Source organism: Pelophylax lessonae, assembly GCF_965119305.1.
Source record: "Pelophylax lessonae genome assembly, chromosome: 2".
NCBI lineage: Eukaryota > Metazoa > Chordata > Amphibia > Anura > Ranidae > Pelophylax > Pelophylax lessonae.
The window spans coordinates 19,408,802-19,435,342 of NC_138769.1; the positions used below are offsets into that span (position 1 = coordinate 19,408,802).

At 46.7% G+C, this 26,541-nt stretch overlaps 1 protein-coding gene across 1 annotated transcript in view; it reads right to left on the reverse strand.

Moving 5' to 3' along the window:
* Nucleotides 1-20,880, reverse strand: part of USF3 (upstream transcription factor family member 3) — a 69,557-nt gene extending 48,677 nt beyond the window's left edge. Inside the window, exons 1-2 of the mRNA XM_082246225.1 lie at nt 20,791-20,880; nt 10,947-11,063 (exon numbers count right to left, since the gene is read on the reverse strand). The gene's annotated coding sequence lies outside the window, so the exon portion shown is untranslated. The remainder of the gene's footprint in view (nt 1-10,946; nt 11,064-20,790) is intronic.
* Nucleotides 20,881-26,541: the final 5,661 nt, after the last annotated feature.

Genomic DNA, 26,541 nt, shown 5'->3' on the forward strand with positions numbered 1-26,541 from the left:
TATAACAAAGAGTGAAAAATTTAAGGGGGTCTGAATACTTTCCGTACCCACTGTATATAGCTCTGACATATACCGCAGTGCTGTACAGAGAACACTGAGCCAGTCACACGACCATAAGAAAAAAAATAAAAATCGGGGTACACATACAGGGAAAAAGTATTTGCCCCTTCATGATGGACTGATCCAATTCAAAATAGCGCATAGAGCTTACTATACTCCTTCCAGACATTATAAGATGAATACATCTCATTCCCCAGAGTGCTGGAGATGAGGCCAAGGCTCCGGGTGATTTTGCTCACATGTTCTAGACCTGTCCTCCCATTGTGTAGTTCTGGAAGGACGGATTACCTCTCAGTAATGTTTTTGTGTTGTCTCCAGTCCCACTGGCAATAGATGTCTGCCTGTTGGGCCTAGTGGATAACCTTATCCCGACTAGACTTTGGTCAGCCTTACCCAGCTTGTGTCTTCATTCAAAGTCCCAAAACTGCCCTTACCCATAATACAATCAGGGATGGAGGTGCGTGCTCCTCAGCCGGTCATTTTTAGTTTCAACCCTATGGCTATCACATAGCCATTGGATTGTATTTACTTGTGATTATGTAATATACATCGAAGGCCAGTCATAGATGGGGGCTGGTTGGGGGGGAGGCTTGGGCTACCTCCATGCCCACCTGTCCCTCATCTATCCATTGGCTAGCATGTGCTCCCACTGTGGAGACACTTATAAATTAGTAGTGTTAGGACTGCAAGTAATACAGGGTGCCGTGAAGGGGCCTTGCAGCTTACACATGCGTTTGCAAATGTGTGCTAACTAAACCCCTGTTTTTAACCTACATTGTTAGACAGGATGATTCGGTTTTTTATCAGACTGGTCCGTGAGTATGGTTTACTTAGGGCCGGTTGTTCTCAAGCACGTCATTTAAAGTCCCAACCTTATTTCCTTAATTTCGATCATAGGGATGGAGGCGCAGAGCTTGTGTCTCATTCAAAGTCCCAAAACTGCCCTTACTTAACAGACTTTGGTCAGCCTACTTCTTTTCTATGCCAGGAAGGCAATTGCCTTACATTGGAAGAAGAGGCCTTCCCCTTCGATTTCCTTCTGGAAACGAATAAAAAAAATAAAAAATAAACTCCCACTTTATTAGGAGACATATACTAAATTGTGAATACCCAACCAAACATGATAAAATATGGTCCAAGTAGTTGGCAGATCCCTCTGAGAGAGGAAAGGAGAAGCACCTGTGGAAGCGCTGCCTTGGACACCTAAAAAACTCCACTCGAGAATCGCGGCAGTACCCTGCAACTACCATCCATGACGGCTCTCATGTGAGCACCATATGTGCAGAAAACAATACCACACAGAAGCAGCAACTCCTGTTCTCGTTGCGATTGAAGGACATTAGGAGAGAAAGACCCTCAGATATGGAGAAGGCAAAAAAAAAAAATACGATATATGGTAGAGCTGCACAATTAATCGTAACAGAATCGAGATCGCGATTCACTCCCCCTGACGATCTTAACATGACACTTGCTGGATTCTTTACATAGCTGTGAGGGAGCAGCTGTCAAAAAAAAAAAAAAAAAAAAAAAAGCCTCCCGCAAAAGCCTATCAGCATTAGTCTCCCACTGAACTGTAAACACAAATGATTACATTGTATCTTTTCTTTCCCTCTGCCGGAGGAAGGAAGTTTAACCTCTTAAAGACTAAACCTTTTTCCTACACTTGTTGCTTGCAAGTTAAATCAGTTTATTTTTCCTAGAAAAGTAGTTAGAACCCCCAAACATTTATATATTTTTTTTTTTTTTAGCAGAGACCCTGCAGAATAAAATGGTGATTGTTGTAAATTTTTATGTCACACTGTATTTGCGCAGCAGTCTTTCAAACGCAATTAATACACTTTAATGAATAAAAAAAAATAAAACAAAACCGTAAAGTTATCCCAATTTTTTTTATAATGTAAAAGATGTTACACAGAGAATCGTGATCTTTATTCCAAGCAAAAAAATCGTGATTCTCATTTTGGCCAGAATCGTGCAGCTCTAATATATGGCGATATCCCTGAAAAAGGCTTAACAGCCGAAACGCGTCGGACTTCACAGGCGTTTTCTCTGTTTTAACCCAGACTTGTGTAGAAGCACGGAATAAAGAGAACAACTCTTACAGTCACCATATCACCTATGTCACATACCTTTATATTTCTTATCACCTCTTCACCACAGGGTTACTAAACCCTGCACAATGTATATATTTGCACTGTAAAAAAAGACTTCACTCTTCAAAAAATGGTTTATTTTTTATTACGCTACCTACTTATTTGCCTAAAAAATCCCAAACCCCTTTGGCCCGAGACACCAAAATACCTATATTTAGGCAGATCCCTCCACTGTCTCCTCCTGATAGGATGTGGCTGTGGTTTTGGAGCCCAGGTGATTTTAAGCATTAACAGCGCCTTTTTGCATTGTTTGCTTTCTTTTATTTTTGCTTTTCACCTAATTGAGGACACAGGCTATATTATCTATATCCTCGTCTTTCTAATGTTTTTTTTTTTTTCCATAAATGAACTCACCTAGAAGTCGCACTAGCATTATCTTGAGGTTAATATAAGACTCGGTTCACACTATGTCGGATCCGACTTCGGGGCGACCTGTGAAGTCGCGTGCAGCCCGACTTTGGCGCGACTTGCACGGACTTCATATAATGAATGTCTATGCAAGTCGCTCCAGGTCGCCCCGAAGTAGTACAGGACCCTTTTTCTAAGTCGGAGCGACTTGTGTCGCTCCTATTAGAACCGTTCCTGTACTACACTATGGGACGCGACGGACCGCGACTTGTCAGGCTGACCAAGTCGCGGTCCAAGTCGGATCAGTGTGAATGGGCTGTAAAAGTAAAAAATCTGCGCTAATCATAGAAGAATACACAAATCACTAAAAATCTTGATGTCACTAATGCTTATGTGAAAGTTCCATTTAGGTCATTTAGTTTGCATCCCTGCGTGGGTAACACAATAATGCACAGGTGTCAAACACAAGACCCACGGGCTGACTGCGGCCAACGAGGCAATTTCATGTGGCCCTCGCACCTCTCCTGCAGGTGCAGCACACCCCCTCGTCTCTGCCCCCACCTTGTTTCAGCATTCAGCAGCAGACAGGAGAACAGAGCTCCTCCAACATATTTTGTACCTCTCTGTGCAGCCGCAGCACCCCCCTCATCTCCGCTTCCCCAGTCTCACCATTCAGCAGTCTCCAGCCGCCTGGACAACTAATCTTACAGATCCAACCGGCCCTTTGAGGGCAACCATAATGCGGACGTGGCCATCAAAAAAAAAAAATGGACTTTGACACCCCTGCAATAATGCCTTATTGTTTTGTTTGTCTGTTGTACTATTAATGCTTAAAAATCCAAAAAATATTTATTTTTTATTTCTTGCTTTTAACCACTTAAGCCCCGGAAGATTTTACCCCCTTCCTAACCAGGGCCTATTTTGCGATTCGGCACTGCGTGATTTGAACGGACAATTGCGCGGTCATGCGACGCTGTACCCAAACAAATTTGACGTCCTTTTGTCCCACAAACAGAGCTTTCTTTTGGTTGTATTTGATCACCTGTGCGATTTTTTGATCATGCGCTATAAACAAAAAAAGGAGCGACAATTTTGCAAAAACAACAATATTTTTCACATTTTTTTATATGAAATTCCCCCAAAAAAATATGTAAAAATCAAAATTTAACAATTTTTTAACATTTTAGGCCATTTTTTTTTTACCATATGTTTGGTAAAAAAAAAAATAAAATAATCACAAAAAGCGTATTTTGATTGGTTTGCGCAAAAGTTATTGTGTTTACTAAGGGAAAGATTTTTGTCATTTTTGTTGTTTTTTTCTTTTTTAACGAGTAATGGCGGCGATCTGCGATTTTTTTTGCGGGACTGCGACATTGCGGCGGACAGATCGGACCCTTGACTGACATTTTTGACACTTTTGGGGTTACCAGTGACATTACTACAGTAATCAGTGCTATACATATGCATGGTTACTGTAAAAATGACACTGGCAGTGAAGGGGTTAACTTTTTTTTAGAGGGAAGGGTTATGTGTGTCCCTAGGGGCGTGCTTCTAACTGTGATTGGCTGTGGCTTGATGTGTAAGAACAGTGATCAACGGTCCTACATAGTAGAACCGTATGATCTCCATTCTTACACAGGGAAGAATGACAGGCGGCTTTGTTTACATTAGCCGTCTGCCTTTCTCCCGGTGTAACGGACGATCGGGTCCACCGCGCGGCGGCGGCGCGCGCGCTCGCTCCCTAGAGCCTCACAGGCTAGTGACGTAGCCCTACGTCGCTTTGCATGTGAGGGGCTCACCGCCGCCGTAAATAGTCGTGCGGCGGTCGGCAAGTGGTTAAGGGTAGATGTGAGATCTGAGGTCTTTTTGAGCCCAGATCCCACATTAAAGAGGACCATATTTCCATTACATGGGATGTTTACATTCCTTGTAATAGGAAAAAAAAGTGATCGCCCACTTCCCCCCCCCCCCCCTCCTCCTGAACAATTGGGAGAGGGGGGCAGGTACCCGATTTTGACAGGTACTCCATCCGACTTCCGTTCCGACAGCCTAGGCGGTCCGAAACTAAAGTTTTCCTCCCTCCCTCCAGTCTTCTGGGACTCACGCATGTGCAGTGGGCACCCAGTTGTGAAGCCACAAGCTGTCACAGCCGAGAGCCCATAGTGAAGATGCCGGCGCCGAAGAAAGAAGCCAGAGGAAGGGACCGACTGGGGTGAGCACTGTAACGGATCTTTGTACCCCAGCTGGGCACATCCGCCGAATCTGTGTCTCCTGTCCTCCAAACGCACCCACAGCCTGCGGAGAAGTCATATCCAGCCCTTAACCCCTCAATCACGAGACAATCCACACAGGTGTTGAGGGTTAAACATGAGGAGCTTAAACTGTTTATTACATTCCAAGACAACAGTTTTAAATACAGTTAGGGAAACTCCCCTTAGCCTTTCCACAGAAGGGGGGGAAGGGAACCAACCAATGAGAACTGAACATTTGTACATTTGAAACATGCAGTCTTAATACACACCCCCTGCGGAGAGATGTCTCCAACTCAGACCATTGTCTGCCATGAATCCACACACTTAGACACAGAAACAGGAGGGGGGGGGGGGATGGGTTGTAACATTACATTACATTAACTCAATGCCATGAGTCAGTTGTTCAGAGGATGAATAAAGGGAAAATAAAATGCAATGTCCCAAACTCATAAGAAAATGACACAAAGGGGTTTACAATCCAGGGACAGGGTGATCCGTCACCCATAGTGACGGCTAGTACCGTCACATCTCTTCCCCCCCAAAGGTAGACTAATCCAGGTACTAGACCTCCAACTGGTCTGTGCCTGAATTAGTCGGGTAACAAATCCCAAAAAGAGTCAATGTCTGTTTGCCTGGATAATTCGTCGGCGTTGCCGTTTTGCTTCCCAGGGCAGTAGTGGATGGTAAAGTCAAAAGGCTGCAGCGCCAAACTCCAGTAGCTTCTGGCCCATAGTCTGTCGGTAGGAGGCTTGCGCACAGTCCCCTCCAAAACACACAGTGACAGTGGGTTCTGTCACATTTCTCCCCTTTTAAAAACAGGCTAACGAGGTTCCTGACCCTCAACTGGTCTGGACCTGCGTTAGTCACAAACTTCCACCCCAGGCAACCAGGAAAACTAAAAGAACGACTCTGGCGCTGGGGAGCAACACCGCACATAGGGTCTCCCATGAATAAAAACAGCCGCTGCAGAGTGGGAACAGCTGTCTGCACTCCTCTGATCCAGGGCAGGGTTGCAGATATTGGGGGGAGCTGAATAATTCTCTGCCCTGATGCCAGCGCTTCCACTGGTAGGGAATGTAGGCTGGTAGGGCTATGCATTTGGGGAGAAAAAGGTACTTGCTTTTCTCCTGGTGTAGTTACGAGCCGCTGAGAAGGTATCTTGCAGGGACTGTCTCCCGGATTCTTCATCTCTGGTTCTGATGCTGGGCAGAGACCATCAGCGCTCTGTCCTGTAGCCAGCGCTTCTGCTGGGGGGGATGAACATTGGGGTAGTGTCCAATTGCTGGGGAGGGAGAATTGCTTCCTCTACTCCCGGTGGGGATATCTGCTGTTGGGAAAACAGCTCACGCAGATCCTCTCTCAGACTCTCCGGATCCAACTCTTTTTCTGATGCTGGGCAGATGCCAGGGGCACTCTGCCCTGTAGCCAGCACTTCTGCTGGGGCGATAAACACTGGGGTAGTGTCCAAGTGCTGGGTAAACGGCTCACTGAGGTCACCCCTCGGACTCCCTGGATCTACCTCTGAGGGTGGGCAGAGGCCAGCGGCACTCTGCCCCGTAGCCAGCGCTTCTGCTGGGGGGATAAACACTGGGGTAGTGTCCAAGTGCTGGGGAAACGGCTCACTGAGGTCACCCCTCAGACTCCCTGGATCTACCTCTGAGGGTGGGCAGAGGCCAGCGGCACTCTGCCCCGTAGCCAGCGCTTCTGCTGGGGGGATAACCACTGGGGTAGTGTCCAAGTGCTGGGGAAACGGCTCACTGAGGTCACCCCTCGGACTCCCTGGATCTACCTCTGAGGGTGGGCAGAGGCCAGCGGCACTCTGCCCCGTAGCCAGCGCTTCTGCTGGGGGGATAAACACTGGGGTAGTGTCCAATTGTTGGGGAGGGAGAATTGCTTCCTCTACTCCCGGTGGGGGTATCTGCTGTTGGGAAAACAGCTCACGCAGATCCTCTCTCAGACTCTCCGGATCCAACTCTTTTTCTGATGCTGGGCAGATGCCAGGGGCACTCTGCCCTGTAGCCAATGCTTCTGCTGGGGCACCAGATGAGATACTCTGGACTTGCTGCTGATCACCATTTCCCAGCCTTCCAGCGCCTGTCTCAACTCCCCCCTTCTGAGACCTTCATGCTATTAGCTTGTCTCGCTGCCTGGTGGACCTCCGGTGCGTTCCGGCATTCTAGCGCTCGCAGTGCCCTCTGTATCATCGCTGCTTCTTCCATTGCAGTTAGTACGGGAAACGCAGGGTCACCCCTGGCCCCATTTGCTTCTCATCTTCGTGACTGTCTGCTATTTCTCTCGGACAGTCCCAGGCAACGGGAGCCATGCCAGGCTGCTGATCACCGTCAAACAGCCGCTTGTAGGCAATCTCGAGCTCCCATTCCTGCTCAACCAGGAACTCCAATTCCTCCAGGTCACACGCCTCGTCGGGGAGGTCCAGCACCTCATCTCGGAAATCCAGAATGTGTTCCAGCCGCCACTCCTCATCGCTCCCAAAGTCTGGGTCTCCGTACATTTTTTGATGGAGCAGCCCCACGCCGCCATAGCCAACGCCTTCTGTTGGGCTGCCATCTGCTGTACCTGGCCACAGTTGAGCCGCGAACCACCGGAGGGCTCTGTAGCTGGCGTCCAGCCTCATTTCCTCCTGGACCAATCTTCCGAGCTCCGTCTTCCCTTCATCTCGCGGTCGTTCCCTCAGGAACACCTCTCGCGCACGGTACTGCTTCCGGTACATCTCTGTGGAGGAGGGAAGGATCTTCCCCTGATGGTGCCGCTCGTGGCTTAGCGCCTCATGCCAGAGTTGCCGGCGGATCACATCCTCCCAGCCGAGCCTGGTGTGCTCTGTCGCTGGTCCCCGATGTTGCTTCCGCATGCCTTGCAGCCTCCTCCCGAACTCCGCTCTCATGCTGGCTGGTCCCCGTATCACTCCTTGGCAGCTGCCCAGATCTTGAATCCTGGTGGTGGTTTGGATGTCCTGGACTGCAGGAGACATCCCACCGCTGCCAACCAATGTGACGGATCTTTGTACCCCAGCTGGGCACATCCGCCGAATCTGTGTCTCCTGTCCTCCAAACGCACCCACAGCCTGCGGAGAAGTCATATCCAGCCCTTAACCCCTCAATCACGAGACAATCCACACAGGTGTTGAGGGTTAAACATGCAGAGCTTAAACTGTTTATTACATTCCAAGACAACAGTTTTACATACAGTTAGGGAAACTCCCCTTAGCCTTTCCACAGAAGGGGGGGAAGGGAACCAACCAATGAGAACTGAACATTTGTACATTTGAAACATGCAGTCTTAATACACACCCCCTGCGGAGAGATGTCTCCAACTCAGACCATTGTCTGCCATGAATCCACACACTTAGACACAGAAACAGGAGGGGGGGGGGGGGGATGGGTTGTAACATTACATTACATTAACTCAATGCCATGAGTCAGTTGTTCAGAGGATGAATAAAGGGAAAATAAAATGCAATGTCCCAAACTCATAAGAAAATGACACAAAGGGGTTTACAATCCAGGGACAGGGTGATCCGTCACCCATAGTGACGGCTAGTACCGTCACAAGCACACCACTGGATTGGGGGCCGGCTGTTTTTCTAAAAGTCAGCCGCTACAGTTTTTGTAAATGCTCTATTTTCCCGGCCAGTCAGTTTAGGTGGACGGCCATGTCTTGGTAGGGGCCCAGCCGGTCAGTTTAGGTGGATGGCCATGTCTTGGTAGGGGCCCAGCCGGTCAGTTTAGGTGGATGGCCATGTCTTGGTAGGGGCCCAGCCGGTCAGTTTAGGTGGATGGCCGTGTCTTGGTAGGGGCCCAGCCGGTCAGTTTAGGTGGATGGCCATGTCTTGGTAGGGGCCCGGCCGGTCAGTTTAGGTGGACGGCCATGTCTTGGTAGGTTTGCAGTTGTGCCATACTCTTTCCATTTTCCCATGATGGATTGAACAGCGCTCTGTGAGATGTACAAAGCTTGGGATATTTTATTTATAACCTAACCCTGCTTTACACTTCTCCACAACTTTATCCCTGACCTGTCTGGTGTGTTCCTTGGTCTTTATGATGCTGTTTGTTCACTAAGGCTCTCTAACAAACCTCTGAGGGCTTCACAGAACAGCTGTATTTATACTGAGATTAAGTTACACACAGGTGGACTTTATTTACTAATAGGTGACTTATGAAGGAAATTAGTTCCACTAGATTTTAGTTAGGGGTATCAGAGTATATCATATACAGAGTATATCAGAATACAAATGCATGCCACACTTTTCACAGATTTATTTTTAAATAAAATTGAAAATCATTTATCATTTTCCTTCCACTTCACCATTATGTGCCACTTTGTGTCGGTCATTCACATAAAATCCCAATAAAATACATTTAAGTTTTTTGGTTGTAACATGACAAAATGTGGAAAATTTAGAGAAGAAAAAGGGGAGGAAGAGGAGGCCTTTAACCACTTGACCTCCGGTAGATTTTTATATATATATATTTTATTTATTTATTTTTTTTAACTCCGCTATAAAAAAAAATATAATTTCTTCATAGCAGTTAGGCCAATATGTATTCTGCACGTATTTTTGGTAAAGAAAAAAATAAATAAATCACTATAAGCGTATATTGATTGGTTTGCGAAAAATGATATTGTCTACAAACGATTGGGCTATATACTGGAATTTTTTAGTTTTTTTTATACTAGTAATGGAGACAATCAGCGACTTATACTGGGACTGGGATATTGCGGCGTAACATCACCTGTGGCACAAACTGACACTGTGGGGCAGGGGTCCTCAAACTATGGCCCGCATGCGGCCCGCCAGGGTCCTGAACCCGGCCCGCCCATCGGGATCGGAATAGGGCTGACTGTCGGTCACTCACTGAAGCTGTATTATGCTTCAGAAAAGGGTAGACCCGGGGCGCAGAGCACTGCGCCCTAGCCCACCCATTTGTGTGACAATAGCGAATTAAAATTCGCTATTGTCACATGGATCCTCCTCCTGGCCAATCAGATTGGCCAAAAGGCGAACCCATGCCATTGGCCGAGGAGGAGGCGGGAGGACTCGAGGAGACGCGGGGGACTGAGGAGAAGCCGCCCGCCACTGCAGGAAAGTGCACTGGTCTCTCTGGCAGTCTCTGCATGGTGGTCGCTTTGCATTGAAAGGGGGGCACGCTGGGGGTCACTCTGCCATTGAAAGGGGGGCACGCTGGGGGTCACTCTGCCATTGAAAGGGGGGCACGCTGGGGGTCACTCTGCCATTGAAAGGGGGGCACGCTGGGGGTCACTCTGCCATTGAAAGGGGGGCACGCTGGGGGTCACTCTGCCATTGAAAGGGGGGCACGCTGGGGGTCACTCTGCCATTGAAAGGAGGGGGCACGCTGGGGTCACTCTGCCATTGAAAGGAGGGGGCACGCTGGGGTCACTCTGCCATTGAAAGGGGGGGCACGCTGGGGTCACTCCGCCATTGAAAGGGGGGGCACGCTGGGGTCACTCCGCCATTGAAAGGGGGGGCACGCTGGGGTCACTCCGCCATTGAAAGGGGGGGCACGCTGGGGTCACTCCGCCATTGAAAGGGGGGCACGCTGGGGTCACTCCGCCATTGAAAGGGGGGCACGCTGGGGTCACTCCGCCATTGAAAGGGGGGCACGCTGGGGTCACTCCGCCATTGAAAGGGGGGGCCCGCTGGGGTCACTCTGCCATTGAAAGGGGGGCACGCTGGGGTCACTCTGCCATTGAAAGGGGACCAGTCAGAACGGAGCCCTGTCATTCTTACATAGGCAGAGCTTCCGAGTCTTTGCCCGACAACTGGCGGGTGCCAGCAGACATCCTTTGCCTGGCATCCACAGATCGGCATCTGCTCTGACTAATCAAGGCAGTGGCGCTGTGCACCCCCTAGGCGAAGTACAGGATCGCGTAAATATACCTGATTTAGCAAAAGAGGGCTGCCCTGAAACAGTATATCTGCTATAGGGCAGTCCTTAAGTGGTCTTTAATAAACGGCTGAGAAAGGACATAAAAAAAAAAAAAAAAAAATTAAAATAAAAGCAAAAAAAATGGAGACAGGAGGTTGACATTTTTTCAACCTCCTGTCTCCATTTTGGTTTGGGGTCTTTAGACAACCAATGAGTAAAGAACTTACCTTCACACCCTCAAAGTTACTCCAGAAAGTACTGTAGTCTCACTCTGGCTTCACCATCCCCATCTCCTCCGGGTTCTTGTGGCACTCCGCACCCGCCATCGGTCATGATATTGCACACTACAAAGAGGACAACGTGAAAATATGAAAACACCAGATTAAATGCTAAAGAATTCAAACAATGATTACTTAAAAAAATGGGGGAAAAAAAAAAACACTTGCTGAACAATTATCCTGAACCATCAGTGAGCATAGCGTATTTCTAAGCAATTCTCACTAAATAATGCTCTCCAATCACAGCGATTCCCCCACCCCTTACCTAACCACTTGCATCTATACACCAGTCTTTGCTTTATACCCCCCTCTGCTGCTGTATGGGTGATCCAGTCCATTGCTCGGAGGCTGTATAGTGATCCCGTCACGCCTTATCCCCTTTCTTTGGTCAAAGGAGTAACGATATCCCCTGGAAAACTACATTTTCCTCCAATGTGGATGGGTGTAGAGCCACTCTATATATTCCCCTACATTGCTCAGGGTAGGTAGCACACCCCCCTATCATTTCATTGCTCATGAAAAGAAAAACTTTCCCTGACACAATTCCTTTGCGCCCCCCCATCCTCAGTACGCCCCCCTTCATTGCTCTAAGAGTGAGCCCATCCCCTGCCCAGCTTTATCCCCACCCACTGCTCAAAGGGTTTAATATTTCCAGTGTAACCCAATACAACCCACCAAAGGGCTATACACTCCTATATCACACTCATCCCCCTCCACTACACATTGGATAACAGTCCTCCATCACATTATATCTTCTTCCACTACTCACCGATCAATACACTCTCCAATACTGGAGGATATACAGAGTGACAGGGGGGGTGTATTACCCAGTGATAGTGGGGGATATACAGAGTGACAGGGGGAGTATTACCCAGTGATAGTGGGGGATATACAGAGTGACAGGGGGAGTATTACCCAGTGATATTGGGGGATATACAGAGTGACAGGGGGTGTATTACCCAGTGATAGTGGGGGATATACAGAGTGACAGGGGGAGTATTACCCAGTGATAGTGGGGGATATACAGAGTGACAGGGGGAGTATTACCCAGTGATAGTGGGGGATATACAGAGTGACAGGGGGGGTATTACCCAGTGATAGTGGGGGATATACAGAGTGACAGGAGGTGTATTACCCAGTGATAGTGGAGGATATACAGAGTGACAGGGGGTGTATTACCCAGTGATAGTGGGGGATATACAGAGTGACAGGGGGTGTATTACCCAGTGATAGTGGGGGATATACAGAGTGACAGGGGGTGTATTACCCAGTGATAGTGGGGGATATACAGAGTGACAGGGGGTGTATTACCCAGTGATAGTGGGGGATATACAGAGTGACAGGGGGGGTATTACCCAGTGATAGTGGAGGATATACAGAGTGACAGGGGGTGTATTACCCAGTGATAGTGGGGGATATACAGAGTGACAGGGGGAGTATTACCCAGTGATAGTGGGGGATATACAGAGTGACAGGGGGGTGTATTACCCAGTGATAGTGGGGGATATACAGAGTGACAGGGGGAGTATTACCCAGTGATAGTGGGGGATATACAGAGTGACAGGGGGTGTATTACCCAGTGATAGTGGGGGATATACAGAGTGACAGGGGGTGTATTACCCAGTGATAGTGGAGGATATACAGAGTGACAGGGGGTGTATTACCCAGTGATAGTGGAGGATATACAGAGTGACAGGGGGTGTATTACCCAGTGATAGTGGAGGATATACAGAGTGACAGGGGGGGTATTACCCAGTGATAGTGGAGGATATACAGAGTGACAGGGGGGTGTATTACCCAGTGATAGTGGAGGATATACAGAGTGACAGGGGGTGTATTACCCAGTGATAGTGGAGGATATACAGAGTGACAGGGGGTGTATTACCCAGTGATAGTGGAGGATATACAGAGTGACAGGGGGTGTATTACCCAGTGATAGTGGGGGATATACAGAGTGACAGGGGGGGTATTACCCAGTGATAGTGGGGGATATACAGAGTGACAGGGGGAGTATTACCCAGTGATAGTGGGGGATATACAGAGTGACAGGGGGGGTATTACCCAGTGATAGTGGGGGATATACAGAGTGACAGGGGGAGTATTACCCAGTGATAGTGGGGGATATACAGAGTGACAGGGGGTGTATTACCCAGTGATAGTGGGGGATATACAGAGTGACAGGGGGTGTATTACCCAGTGATAGTGGGGGATATACAGAGTGACAGGGGGTGTATTACCCAGTGATAGTGGAGGATATACAGAGTGACAGGGGGTGTATTACCCAGTGATAGTGGGGGATATACAGAGTGACAGGGGGTGTATTACCCAGTGATAGTGGGGGATATACAGAGTGACAGGGGGTGTATTACCCAGTGATAGTGGGGGATATACAGAGTGACAGGGGGGGTATTACCCAGTGATAGTGGGGGATATACAGAGTGACAGGGGGTGTATTACCCAGTGATAGTGGAGGATATACAGAGTGACAGGGGGTGTATTACCCAGTGATAGTGGGGGATATACAGAGGGACAGAGGGGATATTACCCAGTGATAGTGGGGGATATACAGAGGGACAGAGGGGATATTACCCAGTGATAGTGGAGGATATACAGAGTGACAGGGGGTGTATTACCCAGTGATAGTGGGGGATATACAGAGGGACAGAGGGGATATTACCCAGTGATAGTGGAGGATATACAGAGTGACAGGGGGAGTATTACCCAGTGATAGTGGGGGATATACAGAGTGACAGGGGGAGTATTACCCAGTGATAGTGGGGGATATACAGAGTGACAGGGGGTGTATTACCCAGTGATAGTGGAGGATATACAGAGTGACAGGGGGAGTATTACCCAGTGATAGTGGGGGATATACAGAGTGACAGGGGGTGTATTACCCAGTGATAGTGGGGGATATACAGAGTGACAGGGGGTGTATTACCCAGTGATAGTGGGGGATATACAGAGTGACAGGGGGGGTATTACCCAGTGATAGTGGAGGATATACAGAGTGACAGGGGGAGTATTACCCAGTGATAGTGGAGGATATACAGAGTGACAGGGGGTGTATTACCCAGTGATAGTGGAGGATATACAGAGTGACAGGGGGAGTATTACCCAGTGATAGTGGGGGATATACAGAGTGACAGGGGGTGTATTACCCAGTGATAGTGGGGGATATACAGAGTGACAGGGGGGGTGTATTACCCAGTGATAGTGGGGGATATACAGAGTGACAGGGGGGGTGTATTACCCAGTGATAGTGGGGGATATACAGAGTGACAGGGGGTGTATTACCCAGTGATAGTGGAGGATATACAGAGTGACAGGGGGGGTATTACCCAGTGATAGTGGGGGATATACAGAGTGACAGGGGGGGTGTATTACCCAGTGATAGTGGGGGATATACAGAGTGACAGGGGGTGTATTACCCAGTGATAGTGGAGGATATACAGAGTGACAGGGGGAGTATTACCCAGTGATAGTGGAGGATATACAGAGTGACAGGGGGAGTATTACCCAGTGATAGTGGAGGATATACAGAGTGACAGGGGGTGTATTACCCAGTGATAGTGGAGGATATACAGAGTGACAGGGGGAGTATTACCCAGTGATAGTGGGGGATATACAGAGTGACAGGGGGAGTATTACCCAGTGATAGTGGGGGATATACAGAGTGACAGGGGGAGTATTACCCAGTGATAGTGGGGGATATACAGAGTGACAGGGGGTGTATTACCCAGTGATAGTGGAGGATATACAGAGTGACAGGGGGAGTATTACCCAGTGATAGTGGAGGATATACAGAGTGACAGGGGGAGTATTACCCAGTGATAGTGGAGGATATACAGAGTGACAGGGGTGTATTACCCAGTGATAGTGGAGGATATACAGAGTGACAGGGGGTGTATTACCCAGTGATAGTGGAGGATATACAGAGTGACAGGGGGAGTATTACCCAGTGATAGTGGGGGATATACAGAGTGACAGGGGGTGTATTACCCAGTGATAGTGGAGGATATACAGAGTGACAGGGGGGGTATTACCCAGTGATAGTGGAGGATATACAGAGTGACAGGGGGGGTATTACCCAGTGATAGTGGAGGATATACAGAGTGACAGGGGGTGTATTACCCAGTGATAGTGGGGGATATACAGAGTGACAGGGGGTGTATTACCCAGTGATAGTGGGGGATATACAGAGTGACAGGGGGGTGTATTACCCAGTGATAGTGGAGGATATACAGAGTGACAGGGGGTGTATTACCCAGTGATAGTGGAGGATATACAGAGTGACAGGGGGAGTATTACCCAGTGATAGTGGGGGATATACAGAGTGACAGGGGGTGTATTACCCAGTGATAGTGGGGGATATACAGAGTGACAGGGGGTGTATTACCCAGTGATAGTGGAGGATATACAGAGTGACAGGGGGGGTATTACCCAGTGATAGTGGAGGATATACAGAGTGACAGGGGGTGTATTACCCAGTGATAGTGGGGGATATACAGAGTGACAGGGGGTGTATTACCCAGTGATAGTGGGGGATATACAGAGTGACAGGGGGGTGTATTACCCAGTGATAGTGGAGGATATACAGAGTGACAGGGGGTGTATTACCCAGTGATAGTGGGGGATATACAGAGTGACAGGGGGGGTATTACCCAGTGATAGTGGAGGATATACAGAGTGACAGGGGGTGTATTACCCAGTGATAGTGGAGGATATACAGAGTGACAGGGGGTGTATTACCCAGTGATAGTGGAGGATATACAGAGTGACAGGGGGTGTATTACCCAGTGATAGTGGAGGATATACAGAGTGACAGGGGGTGTATTACCCAGTGATAGTGGGGGATATACAGAGTGACAGGGGGAGTATTACCCAGTGATAGTGGGGGATATACAGAGTGACAGGGGGTGTATTACCCAGTGATAGTGGGGGATATACAGAGTGACAGGGGGTGTATTACCCAGTGATAGTGGAGGATATACAGAGTGACAGGGGGGGTATTACCCAGTGATAGTGGGGGATATACAGAGTGACAGGGGGGGTGTATTACCCAGTGATAGTGGGGGATATACAGAGTGACAGGGGGGGTGTATTACCCAGTGATAGTGGAGGATATACAGAGTGACAGGGGGAGTATTACCCAGTGATAGTGGGGGATATACAGAGTGACAGGGGGTGTATTACCCAGTGATAGTGGGGGATATACAGAGTGACAGGGGGTGTATTACCCAGTGATAGTGGAGGATATACAGAGTGACAGGGGGGGTATTACCCAGTGATAGTGGAGGATATACAGAGTGACAGGGGGTGTATTACCCAGTGATAGTGGGGGATATACAGAGTGACAGGGGGTGTATTACCCAGTGATAGTGGGGGATATACAGAGTGACAGGGGGGTGTATTACCCAGTGATAGTGGAGGATATACAGAGTGACAGGGGGTGTATTACCCAGTGATAGTGGAGGATATACAGAGTGACAGGGGGAGTATTACCCAGTGATAGTGGGGGATATACAGAGTGACAGGGGGTGTATTACCCAGTGATAGTGGGGGATATACAGAGTGACAGGGGGTGTATTACCCAGTGATAGTGGAGGATATACAGAGTGACAGGGGGGGTATTACCCAGTGATAGTGGAGGATATACAGAGTGACAGGGGGTGTATTACCCAGTGATAGTGGGGGATATACAGAGTGACAGGGGGGGTATTACCCAGTGATAGTGGGGGATATACAGAGTGACAGGGGGTGTATTACCCAGTGATAGTGGGGGATATACAGAGTGACAGGGGGTGTATTACCCAGTGATAGTGGGGGATATACAGAGTGACAGGGGGTGTATTACCCAGTGATAGTGGGGGATATACAGAGTGACAGGGGGGGTGTATTACCCAGTGATAGTGGGGGATATACAGAGTGACAGGGGGTGTATTACCCAGTGATAGTGGGGGATATACAGAGTGACAGGGGGGTGTATTACCCAGTGATAGTGGGGGATATACAGAGTGACAGGGGGGTGTATTACCAGTGATAGTGGGGGATATACAGAGTGACAGGGGGGTGTATTACCAGTGATAGTGGGGGATATACAGAGTGACAGGGGGTGTATTACACAGTGATAGTGGGGGATATACAGAGTGACAGGGGGTGTATTACCCAGTGATAGTGGAGGATATACAGAGTGACAGGGGGTGTATTACCCAGTGATAGTGGGGGATATACAGAGTGACAGGGGGTGTATTACCCAGTGATAGTGGAGGATATACAGAGTGACAGGGGGTGTATTACCCAGTGATAGTGGGGGATATACAGAGTGACAGGGGGGTGTATTACCCAGTGATAGTGGAGGATATACAGAGTGACAGGGGGTGTATTACCCAGTGATAGTGGGGGATATACAGAGTGACAGGGGGGTGTATTACCCAGTGATAGTGGAGGATATACAGAGTGACAGGGGGTGTATTACCCAGTGATAGTGGGGGATATACAGAGTGACAGGGGGGGTATTACCCAGTGATAGTGGAGGATATACAGAGTGACAGGGGGTGTATTACCCAGTGATAGTGGAGGATATACAGAGTGACAGGGGGTGTATTACCCAGTGATAGTGGAGGATATACAGAGTGACAGGGGGTGTATTACCCAGTGATAGTGGAGGATATACAGAGTGACAGGGGGGGTATTACCCAGTGATAGTGGGGGATATACAGAGTGACAGGGGGGGTGTATTACCCAGTGATAGTGGGGGATATACAGAGTGACAGGGGGTGTATTACCCAGTGATAGTGGAGGATATACAGAGTGACAGGGGGGGTATTACCCAGTGATAGTGGGGGATATACAGAGTGACAGGGGGAGTATTACCCAGTGATAGTGGGGGATATACAGAGTGACAGGGGGGGTGTATTACCCAGTGATAGTGGGGGATATACAGAGTGACAGGGGGTGTATTACCCAGTGATAGTGGAGGATATACAGAGTGACAGGGGGTGTATTACCCAGTGATAGTGGAGGATATACAGAGTGACAGGGGGTGTATTACCCAGTGATAGTGGGGGATATACAGAGTGACAGGGGGTGTATTACCCAGTGATAGTGGAGGATATACAGAGTGACAGGGGGGGTATTACCCAGTGATAGTGGGGGATATACAGAGTGACAGGGGGGGTGTATTACCCAGTGATAGTGGGGGATATACAGAGTGACAGGGGGGGTGTATTACCCAGTGATAGTGGAGGATATACAGAGTGACAGGGGGTGTATTACCCAGTGATAGTGGGGGATATACAGAGTGACAGGGGGTGTATTACCCAGTGATAGTGGAGGATATACAGAGTGACAGGGGGTGTATTACCCAGTGATAGTGGGGGATATACAGAGTGACAGGGGGTGTATTACCCAGTGATAGTGGGGGATATACAGAGTGACAGGGGGTGTATTACCCAGTGATAGTGGGGGATATACAGAGTGACAGGGGGGGTGTATTACCCAGTGATAGTGGGGGATATACAGAGTGACAGGGGGTGTATTACCCAGTGATAGTGGGGGATATACAGAGTGACAGGGGGGTGTATTACCCAGTGATAGTGGGGGATATACAGAGTGACAGGGGGTGTATTACCCAGTGATAGTGGGGGATATACAGAGTGACAGGGGGTGTATTACCCAGTGATAGTGGAGGATATACAGAGTGACAGGGGGGGTATTACCCAGTGATAGTGGAGGATATACAGAGTGACAGGGGGGGTATTACCCAGTGATAGTGGGGGATATACAGAGTGACAGGGGGAGTATTACCCAGTGATAGTGGAGGATATACAGAGTGACAGGGGGTGTATTACCCAGTGATAGTGGAGGATATACAGAGTGACAGGGGGAGTATTACCCAGTGATAGTGGGGGATATACAGAGTGACAGGGGGTGTATTACCCAGTGATAGTGGGGGATATACAGAGTGACAGGGGGTGTATTACCCAGTGATAGTGGAGGATATACAGAGTGACAGGGGGGGTATTACCCAGTGATAGTGGAGGATATACAGAGTGACAGGGGGTGTATTACCCAGTGATAGTGGGGGATATACAGAGTGACAGGGGGTGTATTACCCAGTGATAGTGGGGGATATACAGAGTGACAGGGGGTGTATTACCCAGTGATAGTGGGGGATATACAGAGTGACAGGGGGGGTGTATTACCCAGTGATAGTGGGGGATATACAGAGTGACAGGGGGTGTATTACCCAGTGATAGTGGGGGGTATACAGAGTGACAGGGGGGGTATTACCCAGTGATAGTGGGGGATATACAGAGTGACAGGGGGTGTATTACCCAGTGATAGTGGGGGATATACAGAGTGACAGGGGGTGTATTACCCAGTGATAGTGGGGGATATACAGAGTGACAGGGGGGTGTATTACCCAGTGATAGTGGGGGATATACAGAGTGACAGGGGGTGTATTACCCAGTGATAGTGGAGGATATACAGAGTGACAGGGGGAGTATTACCCAGTGATAGTGGAGGATATACAGAGTGACAGGGGGTGTATTACCCAGTGATAGTGGAGGATATACAGAGTGACAGGGGGAGTATTACCCAGTGATAGTGGGGGATATACAGAGTGACAGGGGGTGTATTACCCAGTGATAGTGGGGGATATACAGAGTGACAGGGGGTGTATTACCCAGTGATAGTGGGGGATATACAGAGTGACAGGGGGGGTATTACCCAGTGATAGTGGAGGATATACAGAGTGACAGGGGGTGTATTACCCAGTGATAGTGGGGGATATACAGAGTGACAGGGGGTGTATTACCCAGTGATAGTGGGGGATATACAGAGTGACAGGGGGTGTATTACCCAGTGATAGTGGAGGATATACAGAGTGACAGGGGGTGTATTACCCAGTGATAGTGGGGGATATACAGAGTGACAGGGGGTGTATTACCCAGTGATAGTGGAGGATATACAGAGTGACAGGGGGTGTATTACCCAGTGATAGTGGGGGATATACAGAGTGACAGGGGGTGTATTACCCAGTGATAGTGGGGGATATACAGAGTGACAGGGGGTGTATTACCCAGTGATAGTGGAGGATATACAGAGTGACAGGGGGTGTATTACCAGTGATAGTGGGGGATATACAGAGTGACAGGGGGGTGTATTACCAGTGATAGTGGGGGATATACAGAGTGACAGGGGGGGTATTACCCAGTGATAGTGGGGGATATACAGAGTGACAGGGGGTGTATTACCCAGTGATAGTGGGGGATATACAGAGTGACAGGGGGGGTATTACCAGTGATAGTGGGGGATATACAGAGTGACAGGGGGGGTATTACCCAGTGATAGTGGAGGATATACAGAGTGACAGGGGGTGTATTACCCAGTGATAGTGGGGGATATACAGAGTGACAGGGGGTGTATTACCCAGTGATAGTGGGGGATATACAGAGTGACAGGGGGGGTATTACCCAGTGATAGTGGAGGATATACAGAGTGACAGGGGGTGTATTACCCAGTGATAGTGGGGGATATACAGAGTGACAGGGGGTGTATTACCCAGTGATAGTGGGGGATATACAGAGTGACAGGGGGTGTATTACCCAGTGATAGTGGAGGATATACAGAGTGACAGGGGGTGTAGGGGGGGTACAGAGTAATATTTGGGGGGGGTCCTATTATTTATGCTCCTCCAGCACTCTCTGGGTAATTCCCCCCCCCCTTTCTCCCTATTTTCCCGCTTTGTGGGCCTTCTTTCCCCTTCCCGCCCGGTATGTGGTACCTTAGTTCCGGTAATCCGGTGTCTCCTCCCTCCCGGGCAGGTCCCCCCGGTGGGGCCTACATCCCCGCCAGCCAACCAAGCTTACCGAAGCCAGTCTGCGGCCGTTCTGATGGGGCAACCAATCCTGTACCCGGCTCCTCCTCTATCGACCAATAGGGTATGCGATGTGTGGATCTATCCTGAGTGGCGGTATGTCCCGCCAATGGGAGGCCTGATATGAGGCGAAGTTGGAAAGAGGGCGTTTCTGTGTGGAAATGTACAATCGAGGAAGTGTTTATTTTCTCCTTTGTTTGATTGATGGCTCATTCGGCCAATAGCTTTTTAGAGGGAGGATCTTTGATTAAAGGGACAATGCGGGTGTTTTGGTGTTTGGAGATTCCTCTGCAGTGAAGTTGTAATGCTGTGGATATGAGAGAGCTGATAGAGAACGGGAGTGATATATAGAAATGAGAAATAAATAACACAGACTAACAATGTTTACATGAATATTATTTTATTCTTATTTTTTTTTCTTATTTATTTATTTATTTATTTATTTATTTATTATTCATTATTATAATTTTTTTTATTTTCTTATTTATTATTATTTATTTATTTTATTTTATTTTTATATATTTTTATTATTATTATTATTTATTTATTTATTTATTAATTTATTATTATTTAATTATTATTTATTATTATTATTTTTTATTTTCTTATTTATTATTGTTTATTTATTTTATTTTATTTTTATATATTTTTATTATTATTATTTATTTATTTATTTATTTATTATCTATTATTATTTATTTATTATTTATTATTATTATTTTTTTAATTTCTTATTTATTATTATTTATTTATTTTATTTTATTGTTATATATTTTTATTATTATTATTTATTTATTATTATTTATTTATTATTTATTATCATTATTTTTTTATTTTCTTATTTATTATTATTTATTTATTTTATTTTTATATATTTTTATTATTATTATTTATTTATTTATTTATTTATTTATTTATTATTATTTATTTATTATTTATTATTATTATTTTTTTAATTTCTTATTTATTATTATTTATTTATTTTATTTTATTGTTATATATTTTTATTATTATTATTGATTTATTATTATTTATTTATTATTTATTATCATTATTTTTTTATTTTCTTATTTATTATTATTTATTTATTTTATTTTATTTTTATATATTTTTATTATTATTATTATTATTATTATTTATTATTATTTATTTATTATTATTATTTTTTTATTTTCTTATTTATTATTATTTATTTATTTTATTTTTATACATTTTTTTATTTTTATTATTAACAATTATAACGTATTATATAATTTAATTGTAGTGGTGGCAATATTTTCTTTCTTTTTTTTTTTCCGTTGCAACAGTGGGATTTTTATATAATTATCTTTTTTCCTGTTGTTAATCATATTAGTTATAGTAGTAGTAACTTTGTTTTGTTTGTATTATACAAATTTATTTAAATAATATTATTTTTTTTGATTATTGAAAACTGTGTTGTTATTTTAGTTGTTTAGTAGAATAAATTGCAACCATAGAACACATTATTTTTATTATTAGTTAAACAATATAGGTTCCCTTGGGGGGTTGGACTTTTTAGGCACAATATAATATTGGTAACAAAAGAAATTAGTATTAAAAATATTTATTTTATTACATAAACATGAATACAAATATAGGAACAATGATATCTTATTTTAGCAAGCAATAATTCATGTATGCAATTGATTTGACTCAACCTTCCAGTCCAGACCAAATGTCTGTAATAAAATAAATATTTTTAATACTAATTTCTTTTGTTACCAATATTATATTGTGCCTAAAAAGTCCCACCTCCAGGGGAACCTATATTGTTTAATTACAATTCAGGGATGTGGCACATTTTTTAAAGGACTACAGCGGGAACACACATAGAATTTTTATTATTAGACTTCCTCCGTATAAGTCCCCTTTGACGAAACGCATTAGGGCGTGAGCGGTCACCCTAGCAAACAGAACATCTGACGTCATACCCCGCAATCCGGAAGTCCGTCGGCTGGTACCGAGCCGCGGAGAGTACAAGCGTAGACTGGCTGGACAGGCGTGAGGAAGCTGTTATACCAAGTAACGCTATATATTGCTTTTTACATTGTGAGTGCATATTTTTGGATTTTCTTCCCACTGATACCAATGATGGAGCACTATTCCTCCCACTGACACCAAAGATGGAGCACTATTCCTACCACTGATACCAACGATGGGACACTATTTCTCCCACTGACACCAAAGATGGAGTACTATTCCTCCCACTGATATCAATGATGGGGCACTATTCCTCCCACTGACACCAATGATGGAGTACTATTCCTCCCACTGACACCAATGATGGGACACTATTCCTCCCACTGACACCAATGATGAGACACTATTCCTCCCACTGATACCAATGATGGGGCACTATTCCTCGTACTGACACCAATGATGGAGTACTATTCCTCCCACTGATACCAATGATGGGGCACTATTCCTCGTACTGACACCAATGATGGAGTACTATTCCTCCCACTGACACCAATGATGGGGCACTATTCCTCCCACTGACACCAATGATGGAGTACTATTCCTCCCACTGATACCAATGATGGCACACTATTCCTCCCACTGATACCAATGATGGGGCACTATTCCTCCCACTGACACCAATGATGGGGCACTATTCCTCCCACTGATACCAATGATGGCACACTATTTCTCCCACTGATACCAATGATGGGGCACTATACCTCCCACTGACACCAATGATGGGGCACTACTTCTCCCACTGACACCAATAATGGGGCACCATTCCTCCAACTGATACCAATGATGGGGCACTATTCCTCCCACTGACACCAAAGATGGAGCACTATTCCTACCACTGATACCAATGATGGGACACTATTTCTCCCACTGACACCAACGATGGAGCACTATTCCTCCCACTGACACCAATGATGGGACACTATTCCTCCCACTGACACCAAAGATGGAGTACTATTCCTCCCACTGATATCAATAATGGGGCACTATTCCTCCCACTGACACCAATGATGGAGTACTATTCCTCCCACTGACACCAATGATGGGGCACTATTCCTCCCACTGACACCAATGATGGAGTACTATTCCTCCCACTGACACCAATGATGGGACACTATTCCTCCCACTGACACCAATGATGAGACACTATTCCTCCCACTGATACCAATGATGGGGCACTATTCCTCCCACTGACACCAATGATGGGGCACTATTCCTCCCGCTGACACCAATAATGGAGTACTATTCCTCCGAATGATACCAATGATGGCACACTATTCCTCCCACTGATACCAATGATGGGGCACTATTCCTCCCACTGACACCAATGATGGGGCACTATTCCTCCCACTGATACCAATGATGGGGCACTATTCCTCCCACTGATACCAATGATGGGGCACTATTCCTCCCACTGACACCAATGATGGGGCACTATTCCTCCCACTGATACCAATGATGGGGCACTATTCCTCCCACTGACACCAATGATGGAGTACTATTACTCCCACTGATACCAATGATGGCACAGTATTCCTCCCACTGATACCAATGATGGGGCACTATTCCTCCCACTGCCACCAATGATGGGGCACTATTCCTCCCACTGACACCAATGATGGGGCACCATTCCTCCCACTGATACCAATGATGGGGCACTATTCCTCCCACTGACACCAATGATGGGGCACCATTCCTCCAACTGATACCAATGATGGGGCACTATTCCTCCCACTGACACCAATGATGGGCCACTATTCCCCCCCCTGACACCAATGATGGGGCACTATTCCTCCCACTGATACCAACTATGGGGCACTATTCCTCCCACTGACACCAATGATGGGGCACTATTCCTCCCACTGACACCAATGATGGGGCACCATTCCTCCCCCTGACACAAATGATGGGGCACTATTTGCCCTTGCTAGTAAATTTATCCTAGGCTGACATCGCTCATCTACTCTATCCACACTCATCTACGTCATTCTACTATATTTATGGAGGCGCAGCTCTGTCACCCTTGGATAGGAAGTGTGTTAGAATTTACAAATCATTTCTCAGTCTCATCTCTATAGGATAGAATGCTTCGTACTCCACAGAGGGAACTGGAAATATTGTTACCTAATAACAGCGCAGGCAGAGAGCACAGGAAGTTATCAGCTCACAAGATTTCTGGCAGGATAAACAGGAATTTTATTTTACACTTATTAAACAGATATTACAAAATACTTTCATTATTATATTTAACAGACCAGAAAAGTTAATTGTTATGGTTTAAAATACCTTTTAATGCAACATTATTCAAACATCCCCTCTATATAAGGTATTCCCTTGGAAGGTGCTATATCATTGGTTTAGTGGGAGGAATAGTGTCCTATCATTGGTATCAGTGAGAAGAATAGTGCCCCATCATTGGTGTCAGTGGGAAGAATAGTGCCCCATCATTGGTATCAGTGGGAGGAATAGTGCCCCATCATTGGTATCAGTGGAAGGAATAGTGCCCCATCATTGGTGTCAGTGGGAAGAATAGTGCCCCATCATTGGTATCAGTGGAAGGAATAGTGCCCCATCATTGGTGTCAGTGGGAGGAATAGTGCCCCATCATTGGTGTCAGTGGGAGGAATAGTGCCCCATCATTGGTATCAGTGGGAAGAATAGTGCCCCATCATTGGTATCAGTATTAGGAATAGTGCCCCATCATTGGTGTCAGTGGGAGGAATAGTGCCCTATCATTGGTGTCAGTGGGAGGAATAGTGTTCCATCATTGGTGTTAGTGGGAGGAATAGTGCCCCATCATTAGTATCAGTGGAGGGAATAGTGCCCCATCAATGGTATCAGTGGGAGGAATAGTGCCCCATCATTGGTGTCAGTGGAAGGAATAGTGCTCCATCATTGGTGTCAGTGGGAGGAATAGTGCCCCATCATTGGTGTCAGTGGGAGGAATAGTGCTCCATCATTGGTATCAGTGGGAGGAATAGTGCCCCATCATTGGTATTAGTGGGAGGAATAGTGCCTCATCATTAATATCAGTGGGGGGAATAGTACCCCATCATTGGTGTCAGTGGGGGGAATAGTGCCCCATCATTGGTATTAGTGGGAGGAATAGTGCCTCATCATTAATATCAGTGGGGGGAATAGTGTCCCATCATTGCTGTCAGTGGGAGGAGTAGTTTCCCATCATTCAGCTTCGGGTGTGGCTGCAGGAAGGTTCTCTGGCTGTGTGTCTGCTCCAGGTGATTTCTGTGAGAGGGGAGTTCGGTAAAATCTCTCCCAGCCCTGCTGGCCCCTATCTGGGGAGGCCATGCAGGCCAGCAGGGCCTCTCCTGCTGGAAGCTCTGAACCATCCCCTGGGCTGATGGATGACATACCTGCTCCTGGACAAGCCATGGCTGGAGATCTCTCTGCCCCTGGTGAGGATGAGGATACCGAGTCCATTCGGGAGCGAGTGGTGGCCGGGATCAAGGTCCTGAATAGGGAGAGAGACCAGCTCTACAAACTGAGAGCAGAGTTGAAACGCCTGCGAAAGCAACGTGAAGGTTTGCACAGCCGCAGCCGTGGATCTATGGATTCGGAAATCCAGTTGGCAAAGGTCCGGGTTCAACACCAGGAAACCATTGTGGCCATGATGGAAGGTAAAGAGGGGCCCTTTAAAGAAAA